This window comes from Ostrinia nubilalis, chromosome 28 (genome assembly GCF_963855985.1).
Source record: "Ostrinia nubilalis chromosome 28, ilOstNubi1.1, whole genome shotgun sequence".
Classification (NCBI taxonomy): domain Eukaryota; kingdom Metazoa; phylum Arthropoda; class Insecta; order Lepidoptera; family Crambidae; genus Ostrinia; species Ostrinia nubilalis.
In genome coordinates, this window is record NC_087115.1 from 4,155,654 (window position 1) to 4,176,272 (window position 20,619).

The 20,619-nt window shown below is 37.0% G+C and overlaps 1 long non-coding RNA gene across 2 annotated transcripts; it reads left to right on the forward strand.

Moving 5' to 3' along the window:
- Positions 1-16,075: 16,075 nt before the first annotated feature.
- On the forward strand, positions 16,076-17,575 carry LOC135085541 (uncharacterized). Of its 2 annotated transcripts, none has more exons than XR_010260153.1 (2): positions 16,076-16,555; positions 17,413-17,575. It is a non-coding gene; the product is annotated as an uncharacterized LOC135085541 (long non-coding RNA). The 2 variants fall into 2 exon arrangements; XR_010260154.1 differs by lacking the exon at positions 16,076-16,555 and adding an exon at positions 16,562-17,327.
- The last annotated feature ends 3,044 nt before the right edge of the window (positions 17,576-20,619 follow it).

Sequence of the window (20,619 nt, forward strand, 5' to 3'; positions counted from 1 at the left end):
CACGTCACGTCACAATGTGCTATACTTTTGCACGCCTTGATGTCACGGGCCTCTTCTCTTTCAATTTTCATTAGTTTGAAAAAGTAAAAAATACGTGTCCCGTATTTTTTGATAAGTTATTAAGACGGAGTAATTCAAACTCTTGCTTTTTTATCCAGGAAACATCCCTAATGGGACAAACAGTCCAACTTTGAGAAAGAGGTAAAGGACAATGTTCGTTCTCCATACATTGTTCGCCTAAGAACCAACAATTTTGACATATTACTACCCGAAAGCGAAATAATACGATTCTGTGTGTAAGAACAATGATTCCTGATGGACACTTGCCATAAAATTAATGATTAAGAATATTAAATCACAGCGATTTTATAATATGTCGTTTATGACAACATGGCGTCTAATGTATTGTGTGAATGTATGAACACCGATTCGCGAAAAATGTTTTGTATTGTCGTCACGCCGAGTCGCAGCCAAATAGTATAAAATAATAGAACAAGTTTTAGAAATACAACTCGGCATTCCAATTTTATAATATGCCCACATATTGCACGTAAATAAACAACATGAATCGTAGGTTGTTTCCACCCTTGTCATCTGACACATGAAATAAACTCCTATTGTATTATAGATATCGAAGCCGAATCGTATATAATAATAGAATGGGTTTTGGAGATCACTCGGGGTTCCACTTTTATAAAATACCTACATATTGCATAAAAATAACACGAATCATGAGTTTTCTTTTCACCATTTACATCTGACACGAGATAACAAACTCCTATCTCCATGACTACCGTCGTAGTCTATGCCAAAGACTACAATATTTTAAGCAAGAAGTTTCAAACCTTAGCGGCTACGGTAACCCCTGGGCCACATACATCGTGATAACATTCGATCGACACTGGAACGAAGTCTTGCGATTATGCAAAAAAGCATCGTATTCTAGTGCGGCTATATCACGTTCAACCGGGGTTTTAATTCGACTAAAGTCCTGACTAAAGACTGGAAGAAAATACGCCGCATTGTATGAGCACTTCGTGTTCGTTAAAGCGGCTTCAGATCTAGAGCCCACATAGTTTTCTTTCCAATAATATCCGCAAGTAGCGCTGCATGATCTTTACAACAAAAACGGCAATAGTTATTGAGGTGCCAAAATTATATGATTACTTTGGCACGGTATTATACACGTTCGAAGATTTGTCATTTTCATTCATTTCATCATCATCATCATCATTTCAGCCACAGGACGTCCACTACTGAACATAGGCCTCCCCCAATGACTTCCACATCGCACGGTTGGTAGCGGCCTGCATCCAGCGCCTTCCCGCTACCTTTATCAGGTCGTCGGTCCACCTTGTGGTGGGTTGACATTGCAGAATATGACTTTTGATAGGTTCATCATAGAATTCGGCGGGGATATCCTCACGGAGGAAGTTCGTAAAAGGGCGGAACAAGATCTTATAATAATGCAAGGCCGAAGCTGTAACGCGCGTGCTCCTACGTGTAATCCGGCGAGTATGCAATAAATAGTAATGTCTGGTAAATAGTGGTAATACGTATCGTTCGTTCGTTCGTTTCAGCCGAAAAGACGTCCACTGCTGGACGAAGGCCTCCCCCAAGGATTTCCACGAAGACCGATCCTGCACCGCTCGCATACAGGCACCTCCCGCGACCTTCACCAGATCGTCGGTCCACCTAGTGGGAGGCCTGCCCACGCTACGTCTTTCGGCTCGTGGTCGCCACTCAAGAACTTTCCTGCCCCAGCGGCCATCAGCTCTACGAGCTATGTGCCCCGCCCCGTCTATGTCTATATGCGCTACGATTACAGGGTATCATTTTGCATAGTCGCAAGACTTCACTCCGCTGCTGTCAAATCAATGTCGCATAATGTTATCGCAATGTGTGTGGCCCTTGGCCAAATCACAGAAGCCTATGCGAAGAAAGAGCACTTGAATGACAATGAAAATCAGGGTTACCATTTTATAAGATCTCCTCACTATTGAGGGTAACAAAGTAACATTAATAATCTAGCCATTAATTACATTTATTACCTATACGAGAAAGTAAAGCAACATGCGGTTTTATTTTAATTTGTAAAATATTTGTAACAGTTTGTTCCAAGTTTAGTTTTACAACAGTATTGCTGTTTCAGCTGTCACTGTGAAGCTTTGGGAAAATAAATAAATACAAAAAATATTAACATAAATATTTATTTAAGTTTTTATGTTCATTATCATAATAATTATGCCAATTTAAGTTACACTGTGTGACAGTCTTTGACACTAAACAAACTCTTCAGCTTAATAATACCTACCTACAGGGCGTTTTTATAGTTACTCTTGCTGATGAAACAAGAAGGGTTGATTCTACTACTGAAATACAACTACTTTTCTTACAGGACCAATATCAAATTCTCAAAAAAATTCACATCCTCGTGATGGTGATAATTTCTATGGAGAGGTTTTTTTTTATATTCGGTCTCTTGGGATAAGTTATTCCATTTGAGCAGTAGAATTAATCCTTTTTATTTGATCACATATAAAAATAACACAAGTGTGTGTGTTTAGGAAAACTTCTTCTTTGGTATGGTATCACTACGGAGTTATAATGTCGGCAACTCTGTATCACTGACTTGTAACTTTCAAACAGTATGAATAATAAGGGCACCACATTGGTTTTCTTTCTGAAAAAAGGCTTTCACTTTTAGTACTAACCCTTTAGCACTATTTCATTGAAATAAAAATACAATAAACGCACAGAAGACTGAAATTGAGTCAACTGACGTGACATTTATAATTTGTTGACATTATGACAGTTTGACAAGACTAGGGATTGAAAAAGTTTTAATTGAAAAAGTAAAATGACAATTTATTAAAACGATTCACAAGGATATAATCGATTAAAAATATTTATAAAATGTTCTGATACTTGCCTGTAGCGATTATCCAATCCTGGTTTCTACTGAAAAACTACTTCGTGGCAAGATTTTAATAAAATAATAAAATCTTTATCTTCTCTTTCACAATCTATAAAAGTTCATTTGGTCTATTATTAATGTGCTATGAATGAGGGTTTTCGCGATTGAAAAATCCGCGAGATGGCAATACGTAGACGCGAGGTCCAAATGCTGCATGATTGGTGGATATCTGTCAATGTCATGTCAAAAATAACCAATCATGCAGCATTTGGACCTCACGTCTACGTATTGCCATCTGGCGGATTTTTCAATCGCGAAAACCCTCATTGGCATAGATTATGAGAGACTGGCAACTATACTAGGTTGATATTATGTTTCTCACACTTCAACTGGCATTGGATTCAACATCGTATTCTGACACTTTTACAGTTATGATACCATGAATATCAGTTTATGGTCCTAATTATTTTTATTTTATTTACGACCTTCGACCAGTTGGACACTTTAGATAGCTTCTTGTAATAGTGTCAATATCTTTTTAGCTTTTAACGCAAATCTAGTCTTCAAAGCAGTTTAATCGATTTATTTTATTTTCAAAATCGATATTTTATTGTCTATGATGGCCGCAGGAACATCACTATACATGGACTCCCAGCAATAAAGTACGGTAATGCCTCGTACAGATTTTATCGGCAAAAATTATGGAACTTGATAGGTTTTAGACCATGCCACGCACCAAAACGTCCGGAAGTTGTAATAGTATTATAGAATAACCGTTAAAAGACTTATTTATTTAATTTTTCAATGCTTAAGTGTCCATTAGAACGAAAGGGTGCTTAATGTATTAAAAAAAATAGAAAATAATTATGATGGGTTAATGTTTTTGGGCGGTTTTTTAGGCGGTTTCTGACAATGTCCTTTGGTACAATAACAATTTTATTATTTTTGCTTTATTATGTCAATGTGTATCATTTAGTACCAAATAAATATTTTTCTTTCTTTCTTTCAATCGTCGAATCTAGCTCGGCTGGGCAGCGTTCGGGAAGCTTCGCGATCACTCACGTCCGAAATACCGCAGTGTCTCAAGTCAAAAGTCTTTGACCAGTGTGTGTTGCCAGTGATACCTAACATACAGATCTGAGACGTGGTCGCTTACTGTGGCCTCAAAGAAGTCTCACGCCCGTATTCACAAACATTACTATGAGGTCGCACAGTGCGCGTGGACGCACAGGGTGACACACGAACCAATCACAGAACTCTATGCAACGCTCTGCGTTCGGTTTGTTAAGATAAAGCAAGCATCGTTTGTAAATACGGGCGTCAATGTCGGAGTTTCCCTGCCTGAATAAAGTGGCAGTGCTGAATGGCCGTTGGGGCAGAAAAGTTCTCGAGTGGCGACCACGGGCTGGAAGACGTAAAGTGGGCAGGCCCCCCACTAGGTGGACCGACGATCTGGTGAAGGTTGCGGGAAGTACCTGGATGCGAGGCCAATCAGCCACCTTTTAGCGGTTATTATTTTTGTGTTTAAAACCCGCTCTGGTACGGACGGGGCGAGAGCGGGTGAGTGCGAGGGAGAGGCACATTCCAGCGAGGTGCGCAGTTAGCTCGATCGAGTTGTAAATCATATTAATTAGCACTTAATGCCTATTAATTATTGTAGATAAGAAGGCCGGCAATTAGCAATTTTATTCGTCAGGTTGACAATATCGAACGCTGTAAAAATGATTGCTACAGAGGAAGTACAGTCAGGTGACATTTATTTGGAAAGATTTAACTTCAACATTTTACGAAAAAAAACTTGTTTAAAAAACACATTTTTTATTAATAACCCAGCCTTTTTACTAACTCAGTAAGGCCCGATTCAACCCAACTTTTATCCGAGAATAACTCCTGGTACAACTGGCATATTGACAGTTTCAGTATGGGAAATATGTTAAAACTTGCGGCCGCCCGCGACTTCGTACGCGTGGCTCCCGTTTTACCCCCTTAGGGGTGGAGTTTCGTAAAATCCTTTCTTAGCGGATGCCTACCTACGTCATAACATCTACCTGCATGCCAAACAGCCCGATCCGTCCAGTGGTTTGGGCTGTGCGTTGATAGATCACTATGTCAGTCAGTCAGTCAGTCACCTTTGAGTTATTTATATAGTTCCAAAATACTGAACTGTCCTACGCATGACATTGACAGCGGGGTGCCACCGTCAATACCGGATCGCTGGTTCCGATTTTTGCCATGTTGGAAACCATAATTATAGTTGAACGATGGTAGCGCCCCCCTGTCATTGAGTTTGGTGGGACAGTTCAGCGTGGGTCATCTATATTTAGATTTTAGACGTCAAATGTATGGCCGTATCATCTAAAATCGATGATATAGGTACACATAAAGGCGCACAGGTGGGCAAGGTGATTTTCATCAGAATAAAAAAAGTTGTAAAAAATGTCTTTCCATGTTCTTAAATAAACAAACATTTTGCGATTTCATTCGGGTTTTATTAAACTGTATCATCCTAAATCGATAAAATGCCTTGATATAGGTAGTAGATACACATAAAGGCGCGCGCAGGTGGGCAAGGTGATTTTCATCAGAATAAAAAAAGTTGTACCTAATGTCTTTCCATGTTTTTTCCTTGGACGTTTTATTAAAATCTAAACAAACATTTTGCGATTTCATTCGTGTTTTATTAAACTTAAATCTCTTAGAAAGAAAAAACAAAACAAATTTTTTCATCATAGTTTTTTTCCAGACTAATGCCCGTTTTCACCATCAATCCCTAATTTTAAGTAACCCCTATGGTAACACGTAACAAGATTTTTGTTTTCATAGGGGTCACTTAAATTTTGGCATAACTGTACTTTATATCTACCTGACATTGCACCAAATTGCATCATCTAAAAGCACTAAGTAGTACTGTATCAGCAGTCTGACAAGAGTGACTCTTACAAACAATGCTTGCTTAAGTGAAGCAGTAAATCGAACGCACAGCGTTGAATAGAGCTCTGTGATTGGTTCGTGTGTCATCCTGTGCGTCCACGCGCACTGTGAGACCTCATAGTAATGTTTGTGAATACGGGCGTTAGGTTCACTTCCGCGAAGTGTTTTACAAAATCATAAAAATATTCTTTCGGAATAGAGCAACATCCGAGCTGTCAAATGAAACCAGTTTTGGTCTATTTCACTGTCAGTGTCAGGATTATTTCACTGTTTTGTAGGTACAACAAATCAATCACTGAACCAGTCACCACGTTTCTGAAGCACTATTTCTCATAAACATCCACGATTTCACTCACGTGAAATCTGAAAATATATCAGTCAAATTTTCAGCGTGCCACTAAGTGCCTCGAACTGTCAAATTGATGCAAAAAACGGTTCTGTTTGACGTGACGGCGACGGCATTAACGCATCTCTTTTTATCACACAGTATTGCTGCTAGAGACTCTTAGCCTGTATCTCCCTGATGGTAAGTTATGATAAGGCCGAAGGTGGAAGCGAGCTTCACCCGGAATCCTCAACTACAGAGGAACTAGCTACCTTACCTCTAACTGCCGGAACACAACAATGCTGTTAACATTGCTGTTATGGTAACAGACTTAGATAAGATGGTGGTAGCTAGCCAGGCAATCTTAGAACAAGTCCTACTACCAACCAAACCGAACAGAAAAATCTGCCCCCACTGGGAATCGAACCCGGGACCTTTACGTCTGAAGCAGGTGGTCTTACCACTAGACTATAGAGGCGGTTAACATCTCGCGCGCTCAGTCCTTTGTTGCTCTATTCCGCTAGGTATAAAAAATGAACTGTGTATTATTGCAGTTTTATTTAACGTAAGTGACAAAGAGAAATTTTCCATGGATGACAAATACTAATTTGCATGATACTGACAGAAGGTAAAATGCATTTAACCTCTTGAGCACCTCTTTAATAAAGTGATAGTGAAAAATATATTAGGCTGAGTACCTACAAACTTACTTAACCATAGCCATAACATTAACCGGTGTTTTTGTATGGAGTTTGACAGATTTTTGACGTTTGTTAGTTAAAGTAAGACAACTCAGCCTTAGTTTAATACCTATTCAAATCAGCCTGAGGTGGAATTGTGTAAAGCAATCGAAAAAGTACGATAAAGTCAGTTAAACAAAGCGTTTGACAGAATAATCGTACGTTATGAACTGTCAAATGATTACGATTGCTTTACACAATTCCACCTCAGATTAGTTCCTGGTTTAGCGCGTTCAATCAAACAAACTCTACAGCTTTATTTTATTATGTAGTATAGTAGTAAGTACTTGATGTTTGACCCACTATCGTCTATAACTTAGCTGTAACTACGTTTTTCAAGCTGAAGACATAATATTCATAATAAGGTCAAGTTTGCCATGCTTATTTTCACGGTATTCCACACGCATCTTCGGTAAAAAGAGCATAACAAAGAAAAAGATGAAAAAGGAAAAAAATAACAAAATAAAATAGTTTAACCTACGCCATCGTTTCTTTACTATTGTGTACCAGGGATGTTCTAGATATCCGTAACCGAAACTTTCGGATATCCGAAATAAAAAATATCCGAAACCGTAACCGATTCAAAAGTTTCGGATAATTTCGGATGTGAGCAGTTTAAATTGTTTTTTGTATACATTATAATATGGAAAGGCATAACAGCCTTGATGGCATTATAAATGTAGATTTACATTTATAATGCCATCAAGTATCAATTTTTATTTTTATATTACTTTTATTCGATGTAAAGCGTGCGGCCATGAATGAACCGTGTTAAACAACTATTGCAAATTGCATTTTATTGCACAAATATCCGTAACCGTAACTGAAACTTTCGGATATCCGAAATAAAAAAATATCCGTAACCGTAACTACATATCCATAACATCCCTATTGCGTACTGACTAGGGAATGCAGAATCGGTTCTGGTTTGAGGAACCGGGTTTTTCGGGTCTGGTGGTCATAAGAACCGGGAGCCCCGGTTTTTTCGGTTCTTTCGGTTCCAAAAAAACAATATTTTGATTATGTTTTTTTATTTAAATAACACTTCTTTGAATAGACTAGGAATAATCAACAAACATGATTTACAATATTTTTCTATTTTTACTAAATTCTACTCCCAAAAATAAAAAAAAGTAAAATAATTATTTTTAATTGAGGTACCACAATCAGTCTTTTTCATCCAACTTATCGATATATTTGACTATTTATATATTGACTGTCAGATGCAAAAGCAAATAAAGGAGAAGGAGTGTTGCCAACTCTCACACAAAAATATCATCATCATCATCATTTAATTTTAAACCATAGGATAGGACGTCCACTGCTGAACATAAACCTCCCCTAATGCTTTCCATGTTGATCGATTGGTAGCGGCCTGCGTCCAGCGCTTCCCTGCTACCTTTATGATGTCGTCGGTCCACCTTGTGGGTGGACGTTCCACGCTGCGTTTTCCGGTACGCGGCTTCCATTCCAGGACCTTCCTGCCCCATCGGCCGTCAGTTCTGCGTCCGCGTCGGAGAAATGAGGAGATCCGTAAATGAACTAAAGTCGCTACTTTAGTTCATTTACGGATCTCCTTATTTCTGATTCGATCTCGTAAAGAAACACCGAGCATAGCCCTTTCCATAGCACGCTGTGCAACTTGGAGCTTCTGTATAAGGCCTATAGTGAGAGGCCACGTTTCCGAGCCATAGTTAAATCATCACTGGTAACACACATTGGTTGTAGACTTTCGTCCTCAGGCACTGAGGTATTTTGGATGAAAAGATGTTGCGTAGTTTCCCGAACGCTGCCTAGCCGAGTTGGATTCGACGATTGACTCCCTTTTCGAAATTGGACCTACCTAGCTGGATCGTCAACAATCTCGATGATTGAGCTCCCAACCGAAACTGGGTAGGGCGCAACATGGACATTGGACATAAGCTTTGTTTTGTCCATATTCATCCTCAGGCCTACCTGTTAGGAAACTGGATTAAGGTCTTTGAGCATTGTGCCAAGATCTTACAACGATTCTGCCATGACCACAATCAGTATCGTGGGCAAACCGAAGGTGAGTGATGTACTCGCCATTAATGTTTATGCCGAATCCTTTCCATTCAAGAAGTTTGAAAACGTCTTCCAATGCAGTGGTGAACAGTTTAGGAGAAAGTCTCCCTGCCTATAACGCCTCACTGCAGAGGAATCGTCCTCGTGCTCTACTCCTGTACTCGGACCGACATGGTGGCGTTTTTGTACAAGCACTTCAGCACCTCGATATACCGATAGTCAATACGGCACCGCTGAAGAGACTGTAAGCACTGCCCAAGACCCGAACGTGTACGAATCGAAGACCTTCTCATAGTCTACGAACGCCAAGCATAGTGGCAAGTTATACCTACTCGTCAATCTTCTGTATAACCTGTCGCAGCGTAAGCGCAAACAAAAATATGCCAGTGATTTAAAAAAATTGTAAGAAAAATGCTTAAAATATTTACATATCTCATAAAAAAAAACAAAATACAAAACCAATAAGTAGGTAATCTTTATTAGTAGCTAATCTGATATCTTTAGGTTCTCTATACGTTCGCAATGTTCTTGTTACGACTCATGCCTAATACCTATAACAGATTTTTAGATAAATATGCAAAACCCGAAAGTACCGAAAGAACCGGGTTTTGAATTTTTAAAACCCGGTTCTTAAGCTGTCAAAAAAACCCGGGTTTTCCCGGTTCTTTCGGTTCCGGGATTACCCGGGTACAAACCCTAGTACTGACGTCGACTATTCAAAATAAAGAATAGAAACTGGTTGGCCTCAGATTTGGCACACATCTAAGTAGGGACTCGCATTTCACATAGCACAATAGTTGCAAAAGGTGGTCAATTGTTTGGATTTTACATTATTTTTGAGAATTTATTTTATTTGGTAACTATCCTGTAATATTTTTTTAAGATTAGTTATTAGGTAAGTAGGTAATTTTAAGTTTTTTGTTCCCATAAATTAAATTATAGTTAAGTATTTATTATTCTTGATACAGTTTAATTCTAGTTTACTTTTGATTCGAGGTTTCTTTATTTTATTTAAAACTTTATTGCTCATAAAATAAGGTTTCAAAAAAGTATTCAAAATAATTAATTTACTTTATTAGGGGTTTTTAAAAGCTGGGAATCAAGAGGTTAAATATAAAATAGAATACTAAATATTTAGAATTTTGTAATCAATTATTTTTACTGAATGAGGCGTACGAATTAGAATTCAATGACAAATAAATTTTTACCTAACAGTCGTTTCAGTAAACTTGAAATTTAACACATATTAGGATTCAAATTAAGCACAAATTCCTGTGTAATTTTAAATGTATTGGGACGATGTAGGAATTTATCTTATAATATTATGCATAGTATGGTATTTTAAAGTTGTTGTATTTAAAGACAACGTTGTTTTAGAAGTAAATTCAACTAGTACTGTGTGAATAAAGTATTTAGTATGAATTACGACGAATATTCGACAGTGCCAACTGATGAAGACAGAGAAAAGAAGACGAAAAATTATTGGAAGCCGTTTCTGAGACAGGTGAGTGAAAAAATATTAAAATAAGATTACAAAAATTTTGATTTTTTCCCGAAGTTTACAAAATTAAGTTTAAAACAGCATTTTCAGTGTAGTATAGGGCACTTCTTCGAAATTGCATTCTTCGGCTGATTCATATGGACAAATTTCAAATTCAATTTTAGGTCTGTAACATAGACTCATATGAAAATAGGTACACCCAATAACATATATTTGGATAAGGGACTCGTTTTTGTAAAGTAGTTTTCAAGATATCGACGTTTAAATATTTTGTGCCCATATGAATCAGAATTTGTTACATATTAATCAAAAATAGAAATAAAATTTAAAATCTTTATGTACAAATTAAGAAAATAATCATATTAGCTATAACAAAAAAAAAAGATTTTTTGTATGAAAACAATATCAGTTATCAAAATATTACGAGAAAAAAAAATGCAACGAATTCCACAATAAATCGTGAAAAACATTTTTCTGAAACTTTAGTATACATCCATAATATTTTGTCATCATCATAATCATTTTAACCATAAGATCCACTACTGAACATAAGCCTACCCCAATGATTTCAATAATGACCAGTTGGTAGCGGACTGCATCCAGCGCCTTCCTGTGAGTGAACGTTCTACACTGAGCTTTCTTGCACGTGGCTTCCACTCCAGAAACTTGATATCCATTGGATGGTCATCTAGGCCATCAGTTTCAGTTCTGCATACTATGTGTCCTGCCCATTATCACCTCAGTCAGCTTGCTAAAACATCGGACTATGCCACCATGCGACTTTAGACCGTTTATGGATCTCCTCATTTCAGATTCGATTGCATAAAAAAACCAAGCATACTCCACTCCATAGTATGGTATGCAATTTTGTGGTTCGTAAGCCTATAATGGCCGTTGGGGCAGGAAAGTTCTTGAGTGGCGACCACGGGCTGGAAGACGCAGCGTGGGCAGGCCTCCTACTAGGTGGACCGACGATCTGGTAAAGGTCGCGGGAAGAGCCTGGATGCGGGCAGCGCAGGACTGTTCATTGTGGAAAACCTTGGGGGAGGCCTTTGTCCAGCAGTGGACGTCATTTGGCTGAAACGAAGCCTATTGTGAGAGGCCGCTTTTCAGAACAATATGTCATCACTGATAACACACACTGGATGTAGACTTTCATCTTATGGCACTAAGGTATTTTAGATGACTCTACCCAGCTGTATCACTTATCCAAGCTATCGATCGACGTCCGCCCACAAGATGAAGAAGGTGAGATGAGCTTTTAGAGGTTGTGGCAATGGCAATCAGTTAATCTCGAAATCATTGGAGGCCTATGCTCAGCAGTATTATTATGTGCTATGGACGCCATAAGTGTAGCTGAAATAATAATAAAAATGAATAATCGTTGGGCAATTTCATACAGATGGAAAGCATTGGGGGAGGCCTATGTTCATCAGTGGACGTCCTATGGCTGAAATGATGATGATGATGATGAATTTCATACAGAGCCATTTAGCCATAAAATAAGCAACAAATATGCTTGTGTTATGGTTCCTAGCTTAACGGATATACTACTTATTTACTCTTTAAACATACATTTTATTCATAGTATAAAAAGGATGATGATTTTTTATATTCATAACAAAACCGCAATCACATCTGGTCGTAAGTGAGATGCAGTCTGGGATATCATTCTCAGCTAATAAACACCTTTTTGGTGCTTGATAGATCAAAAACTAATTTATTTTATGATTCATATAGGGCCATGACCATATGAATCACGCACAGATGAATCAGTTTTTTACCTGAAATCGAGCAAAACTCGTCATACATACAAACTACAGTGTTGTCATTTTTCTACATGAATCTATAACCCAAAAGCATCACATGGAAGACAGATTAGATTTTTAATGCAATAATATAATTTTATAAAGTAGGCATTGTAATCAGCATGCCTCCTGAACCAAGCACAGATGAATCAAGTATTTGCCTTCGTCACACCGGGTTCTAAGCCAACCAGCTCCACGTCTGCCTTCTAGCTCATCCGTTGCAAGATGGGCTTGCCTCCACGCCAGAAACCAGACTCTCATGATTAAAACCTGACCAGTTATGATCAAGAACAGCTCACGCCATATGAATCAGTATTTTATGCCGGACACTGCTTATTTATTTTTTTGCGAACAAACTAACTTAATTAAAATTATGACACATTTTTTTTGTAGAAGGACAACTCATTAGCTTTCGAAATAATTTTAATTTATATTGATATATCAAAAGGAAAATGCTACATCAACCATTTTGTTCCGGAAAATGGCTAACGGACACACCATATGAATCAGAGAATCACACTTCAAATATTTTTAATTTGTATAAAGACAGCAATTATGTCAAAAATGTAATTTGCGCCAGATAGGGCTATAGCTAAGCTATACGAAAAAAAATATTGCATGCCATTTTGCTAGTTGGTTACTGAACTATACCCAAAGACATCGAAAATTTTGCCTCCGAAGAAATTAATACCCTATACAGGGTGGAAACGTTAAGTGATCTCACTCGATTATTTCTTAACTATACCTACAAGATATTAAAAAACTGGTTACTGATCCTGAAAGTGCTTAATGAGCTCTTTCAAACGGTACCAATAATAAGTTACAGAATAAACTGGATCTATCTGAAAATTCAATGTTTCCAGCTTCCATACTAAATATATGCCAGACACACAAATATTAGAAGTGTATTTTTTTTAATTTAATAATAAATACTTAAAATAAACTCGTAAATTGTATTCTTATTTTAAATTATTAATGAAAAACATTGGTTTTAGGCTTTACTTGCTATAATATTGTCAAGAGATGAGTGTCATGACTGTGGTAGTAGCTACTAAATGTATGGAAGAAGGAAACATTGAATTTTTGGTTAGATCCAGTTTATTCTGTAACATATTATTGATACCATTGGATAGAGCTTGTGAAGCACTTTTAGAATCAGTAATCAGTTTTACGATATCATATGTAGTTTTTAAAATAATGTGACTTTACCAAATGTATGGAAGCTGGAAACATTGAAGTTTCGGATAGATCCAGTTTATTCTGTAACCTATTATTATACCGTTTGATAGAGCTCATGAAGCACTTTCAGGATCAATAACTAGTTTATTGATATCTTGTATAGTTTAGAAATAATCGAGTGAGATCACTTATCGTTTCCACCCTGTATACTAGCTTTTGCCCGCGGCTTCACCCGTGTGAAATTTAGTTTGTCACAGATCGTCACAAGTTATTCCTGGGTTTTTTACAATAATACTGTAAAGTTTCATCAAAATCTTTTCAGTAGTTTTTGCGTGAAAGCGTAACAAAAATCCAGACATCCAGACATCCAAACTTTTGCATTTATAATATTAGTAGGATTACAACCCGATCGAGCTAACTGCGCATCTCGCTAGAATGCGACTCTCCCTCGCACTCACCCGCACACCTCCCCGCGCTCGCCCCGTCTGTACAGAGCGGCGTGTGACGTCAAAATCAAAAAATATTTATTCAGTTTAGACCACAAGTGGCACTTATGAACGTCAATAGAAAATAAAAAAAAAAGAAATGGTAGCCCTTATGGGGCACTTTACATGTCTCCTTATCTTTTGGGCCCTACCAGCGCTTCGAGACAAACATATGGCAAGTGCTGAGAAGAAACGCCGGAACAAACTCAGTCACCACTTATTGCCAGGAATTATCTAACGGTAAGAATAGTCAAAGGACAATGGGCAAAATGGTACCCGGCTCCAATAGATATGTGTCTAGTATCGTTTGAAAGGTCTTACCAAGATGAACAACTTTTACTATGACCACCATCCTCAGATCTGGTTGTGTACGAAGATATACATACTTTTTTGCAGAATGGTACCCGGCTCCAATAGTTATATGTTTGTAGTGTCATTTGAAAGGTCTTACCAAGACGAACAACATTTACTATGGCCACCAGCCTCAGATCTGGTTGCGTTCGAAGATAAACATACTTTTTGTGTAACCGAAGTATCATACGTGTCCATCGTATGGTACTTAGATTATGCGAGGCATGAAGGGTTTACTGCTGCAGCATCCTTCCTTAACTCTATAATTATTGATAGGGATAATTGTGAAATAAATGTTTTTATTTGAAGAACTACTACCCCCTTATTAATAAAATGTTATAGGATGAATCTTGGATTAAAATGACATTTCCATACCAAATGACAATTTAAGCCAGAGTTCAACTAGGGTGTAACTTTTATTAATAAAGGGGTTGGAGTTTTATTACTTCTTAAAGGTTTTATTATGGGTTGCTAAAGCGAATAAACCCACAATACCCAATAAGTCCACCCACAAGATGGACCGACGACCTCATAAAGGTAGCGGGAAGGCGCTGGATGCAGGCCGCCACCAACCGACCATTTTGGAAATCATTGGGGGAGGCCTATGTTCAACTAGACGTCCTATGGCTAAAATGATCATGATGATGATGATGAAAGCGAATAAAGGGCTAATGGCTTGGGTAGTTCATCGTAGGTATAACCCTTTCCTTTTCAATGTTTATTTTAGTTATATTAATAGATTCTAGTCATAGCACATACTCGTATACATGGATGATTGTGTTATACTTTCATAATAATACTTAGTGGAATTACTGCTTTCAAAACGTGAATTAGAACTGGCCCCATAGCAGACATTTTTCTGCATCTAAAGGCCTTTTGAAATATATATTGGTTATGGCTATTGGAGCGGGTACCACTTTCCATACATTTGTGCCCATCATCCTTTAAGTACATCAAATATGTGCAGACTGAACTGACCACGCATCCTTGTCATCAATATAGTCTCGAACCTTTGGACATAAGGGTATTTTTTATATGTATCTTAAATTTGTTTATTGGCAATTCGACAAGGTTGTGTGGTATTTTGTTAAATATGGTAATACATTTCCCCAAGAATGAATTACCTATCTTATGCAACCTAAATGATGGAACAGCAAGTTTATTCTTATGTCTCGTGTTAAATGAGTGGACGTCACTTTTCTTAGTAAATATATGTTTACGGACATACATAATGTTATCAAATATGTATTGCGAAGCCACAGTCAATATATTGATTTCTTTAAAAACTTCTCTAAGCGAGTCACGTGGTTTAACGGCACGTCACGGCCGCCGGGTGCGCAGTTAACTCGACCGGGGTAGTGTACCTAGCTATTTATAAACTGTGATGACACATCCGTTATCTAAGCCAATTCAACAAAATATTCACTCGGTACTTTAGCGTGAAAATGTTAACAAAACAACGGCCGAGAGCCGCACGAAGGGTTCCGTACGAAAATTTTCTAAATAAAGAAAAAAACGGTGGGGAAGAAAAGTTCTCGAATGGCAACCACTCGAAGGAACGACGACGGAAGACGTAGGTTGGGCAGGCCTCCTACTAGGTGGACCGACGATCTGGTGAAGGTGGATGGAAAGTGGATGCGGGCAGCGCAGGACTGATCGTATGGAAAGCCTTGGGGAGGCCTTTGTCCAGCAGTGGACGTTATTTGGCTGAAACGAACGAAAGAAAAAAACTTTTGAAAAACGAACAGTAGCGAGCCACCAGGCATGTAAAGCTCACTCGTCTAAAGCCCGCCCAAGTAACACAAAACACAATTATAAGAAGCGTACAACAGCATGAACCTACGTGCAGAGCAGTATATGAGCAGCATATGTAGCACTATATCAGCCGTATAAAAGTCTATAAGTGTCTTGTAAGCGCAATTTGGGCCCCAAATAATACGGCTTTGAGCATTATTAAATATTATTAGTGCTGCTAACCAGCGCTTATAATGTTATTGAAGACAGACATTAGTAAAGTTGTTAGACAGCATATTCTAATGTAAAAAGCATTTTATTAGATGTTAGTACAGCTTTGAAACAGCTTTCAGAATTACAATGCCAAAGTTACGTTTTATTCTAAGGCTGAACGTTTTATTTTGTTTGTTTGAAAGTATTCGAAAAAACTTATCGCATTTTATTGTCCGATTTGATTATTTTTCGTTTAGAGTATTGCAGTGCAATGGTGTTGTGAGGAGATGTTTTAATGTCTTTGTTTAAAATAATTTATCATAAGGTAAGTATCATTTTTTTTTGTTTCAAGAATGAAAATGAGCTGGGAGTATTAGTCTTATGTGAAAATATATATATGTTTGTGGTTTATAATTCACGCGCCCTCACAGAAATTCTTTTTTTAATAAAATAGGGACAAATTTAGAATCGACATGACACTTTTTGTGATTTTTTTAACGATTTGATTAATTTTAACTTATAAAATTGCTTCTATCGATACTCCGCTTGTAAGAAAAGGATAATAAGTAGTATTTCATGCATATGTGTATTATAATTTTATTTTCTATGTTAGAGAAAACAGAAAGCAAATGGCGTCAGATAATATTAATGTTTTAAACTTTCAACTAGTGTCTTTTAATGTTGTCAGTCTTATTATAGTAAAAAGAAAATGGTTAAGTCATTCAACCTACATATAAAATATCTAAGTGATATCTTTAGCATTACTGTAACACTTTTTAGGTATGTTATAATGTTCATTAGGTTTAAACGTCATAAAAATGGATTGCTTTAGTGTTAATCAGGGTACCGAAACAATAATTTAGAATCCTTTAATCACGTCATGATCCCCTACTCCACGTCTTTCAATTTTATCTGTCTCCAATTAGGTAGGTACCTAGTTTGACAAGTGTTAAGTATAAAATCATTATCACTACAAATGTAATTTGTAATGAAACACGATATAGCTACCTATCTTATTTTTCGCTCATTGTAATAGTAATAATTTAAAGGAACTTTTTGTAACTAGTTAGTAGTGTTGCTGTAGTCGTTTTTTAAGGGTATGCGTTATACGGGTAATTATTTAGTTTTCAGGTAACTACTTCTCTATTAAGTCATAAATAAGCTTATTTGTTTTTTTTTCAGATGCCTTTTAAAATAGTGCAAACGACCGAAAGGGATGAAGGAATGTTCTACGGAACTTCTTGACTCACACAACAACCGATTGTACTGTATTTTGTGTATGAGGTGTATCATTTTTTGGAACACGTTTTGCATTTCTTAAACCAAATATAAAGTTTGAATATTCCGTCTTTATCTTTCTCTTTACTCCACTCTTAGGCTGAGTTGCACCACCTAACTTTGACCGTAACTATGACGATAACCGATGTTTTTTGTATGGGGTTTGACAGATTTTTGACGTTTGTTAAAGTAAGTTGGTGCAACCCGGCCTTAAGTCTTTTTCCACTGTTTATTCATGTCAATAACGTGACACGTTCGACATAAATTTTCTAATGAATATACAGGACCTACTAACGCACAAATGAATATAATCATACGGCTCGTGGTTTTATGGCCAAATTATGACCTAAAGTAATAAAATATTTTTTTTATTTATCTAAATAGTGCTAAAAGCTTTAAAGTAACAATAAAATAAGAAGATAACAGAGCTAAAACTTTAGTAAATGTTTGGCTAATGCTGAGCAGTAAATAAGCATAAGAAAAGATCATAAAAATGCGTTCAATCTGTAAAATGTGTTAATATATCTGAATGCACTATAGAATATTTCGACAACGTTTATTTAATGCATTAGGTTTTCTTATTTACTAATATACGGTTTTAACCTTTGTGTTAGTGTAAATGCTGTTAAAGGTGCTGTATATTATAAGTAATTAATGTTTTAGTATGATTATAAGCCAATTAACTTAATTTTTTTAGACCATATAATAGCTTCATGCATTGTAAATATTACCGCATTCTACTCAAAAGCATTTAAACTAAGTCAAAACTGATTTAAAGTGATAGTCTGACTTTAAAACGTAAATCAATCTTAACTTCAGTGAATATACAGATTGCGTGTTACTTGGGCGGTCCGTGAGCACGTAGAATTTTGTCCAATGACCCCGAGCTACCCATCCTTATCGCTCGCGCGTAATTATATTGCTGTCGCGACTGAGCGACGGGCGGCCACAGTGAGTGTGCGAGCGCGACAGCAACATACTCGTAATTGCGCGCAAGCGATAAGGATGGGCAGCTTGGGGTCATTGGACAAAATTCTACGTGTTCGCAGACCCATTTTTACCCTATGGGTACAGAACCCTAGAAATAGTCAGACATTGTTACGTGTGTAGGTAGGACTAGGTACCTACACATTGAAACAAAAAGAAAAATTCGTTGAATATTCATAGGCTCAACAAAATGCTACAGTTTGGTTATTTTCATGTTAGTTATTTAAATATTTTCTACATTATTTTGTCAATCTTTTGTTTTAATGATAATAGTAGGCATACAGCGTTCAAAAACAGATTATTCTGAAAAATAATATTTACACTCGCGTGCAAAAAATACGCCCTGTTGCTTTTTTATAATTTTATTAGTATTTCGTTCATTCGTTTTTTTTTTTAAGTAAGACAAAGCTGGTATTTGACCGCAATCGTGTCAGATGCAGTCTAGAATGGTACATATCTGCCCTATAAGTCAGCTATATGACGTCCACTGCTGGACAAAAACCTCCCCCAAGGATTTCCACAACGACCATTTAGAATTATTTAATAACTAGATAACCCGGAAAAGTTCGTACCGCCCCTATGTTCAAAAATAATGTATTTTTAGGATTCTTATGGTGAAAGAATTTTTCAAATCGGTCCTGTAGTTTCGAAGCCTATTCAATAAGTTCGTTCGTTCGTTTCAGCCAAATGACGTCTTCATTCAACGTCTTCTTCGTCAAATTCAATAAGTACAAACAATCAAATCTTTCCTCTTTAAATAATATTTTTTATCAGCATCATTCTAACACAGAGGCAAAAAATGGACGTTAGTACTACTCCCCACGCTGACCAGGTGGGTTGGTGGGGAGACCTGTCCATTTTAGCCCCAGGACGTCCACTGCTGAACATAGGCCTCCCCCAATGACTTCCACATCGCACGGTTGGCAGCGGCCTGCATCCAGCGCCTTCCTGCATAGAAATCATTGGGGGAGGCCTATGTCCAACTGTGGACGTCCTATGGCTAAAATGATGATGATTGAAGTACGCAGATCTTCAAATAGGTACTATCGGGGACTCGGACGCCTTGACACCTTAAGGGCCTAAATTGTTTGCACACACACGCTCGATTAAGCTCCGCCCCCGTTCATTCATGTTTCGGGTCTAAGCAGCGTCGGCGCACCACTGTAGATGTTTACCCTTGCAAACCAAGCTCTATGTATAGCGTTTAGGATTGAGTATTGCTTATTACCCGCATCCGTAGCGCTCGTTTGGCAACGTCGCATTTTAGTCAATTTGAAACCCAATAAAGAATCGCTACAAAATATTATATGGGGCTTCGTGTAAAATTTGAACTAGCGATTGCCCGCTCGGGTCACAAAATTGGTATCGCACATTCCGAGGTAACTGTGCAATTTCCTGAGAAAAAAGTAGCCCTTTCTATAATTATTGTTGATATTAAGATTATTATCTAAATCTCGTGATATTAGTTTAGCTAGTTAAGGCGAGAAATACAAAATCATACAGTTAGTTACTTTCGAATTTTACTTATTTAATAGGTATTTAATTTATTCGGAACTTATAATTTATAAACAATATTATGTTATTGAATTAATTAGTAAAGAGTTAAGGAATATTTGTGGCTTAAAAACAATTATTGTAAGATAACTTCATAATAACTTTCTTAAATCCTTGAATGTAAATAAAAACCTATAATAGGTTTCTATTTATTTTTAATACATTAGCAACTTTTGTTTTCCGTTTTAAATAAACACTTATCTAACTACGTTATTACAATTTAATGCAAATATTGCACTAGGTAGCAATGATCCAGGTAATTTGGTTATCGTAAATATTATAATATTAAGTTAGTTTTATTTCAAATACAATTTTTTTTGCACATTAAGTGTCTTTACACAAGGTCTTAAATCAATAACAATTAAACTTCAAACTAAATAATACTTAAACAGTTAACAATGTTTATTGTAGATAAGTTTGTAAGTAAATATAAGAATTAAGAATTATTTTGAGAGGCATGGTTCAGTAATCGCGCGGAGGTCAATAAAAAGGCAATCAAACAGTCCAATTAATAGCACGGGTCAACACAAAACAAAATCAATCGGTTATTGATCACAAAACTTCACAAAA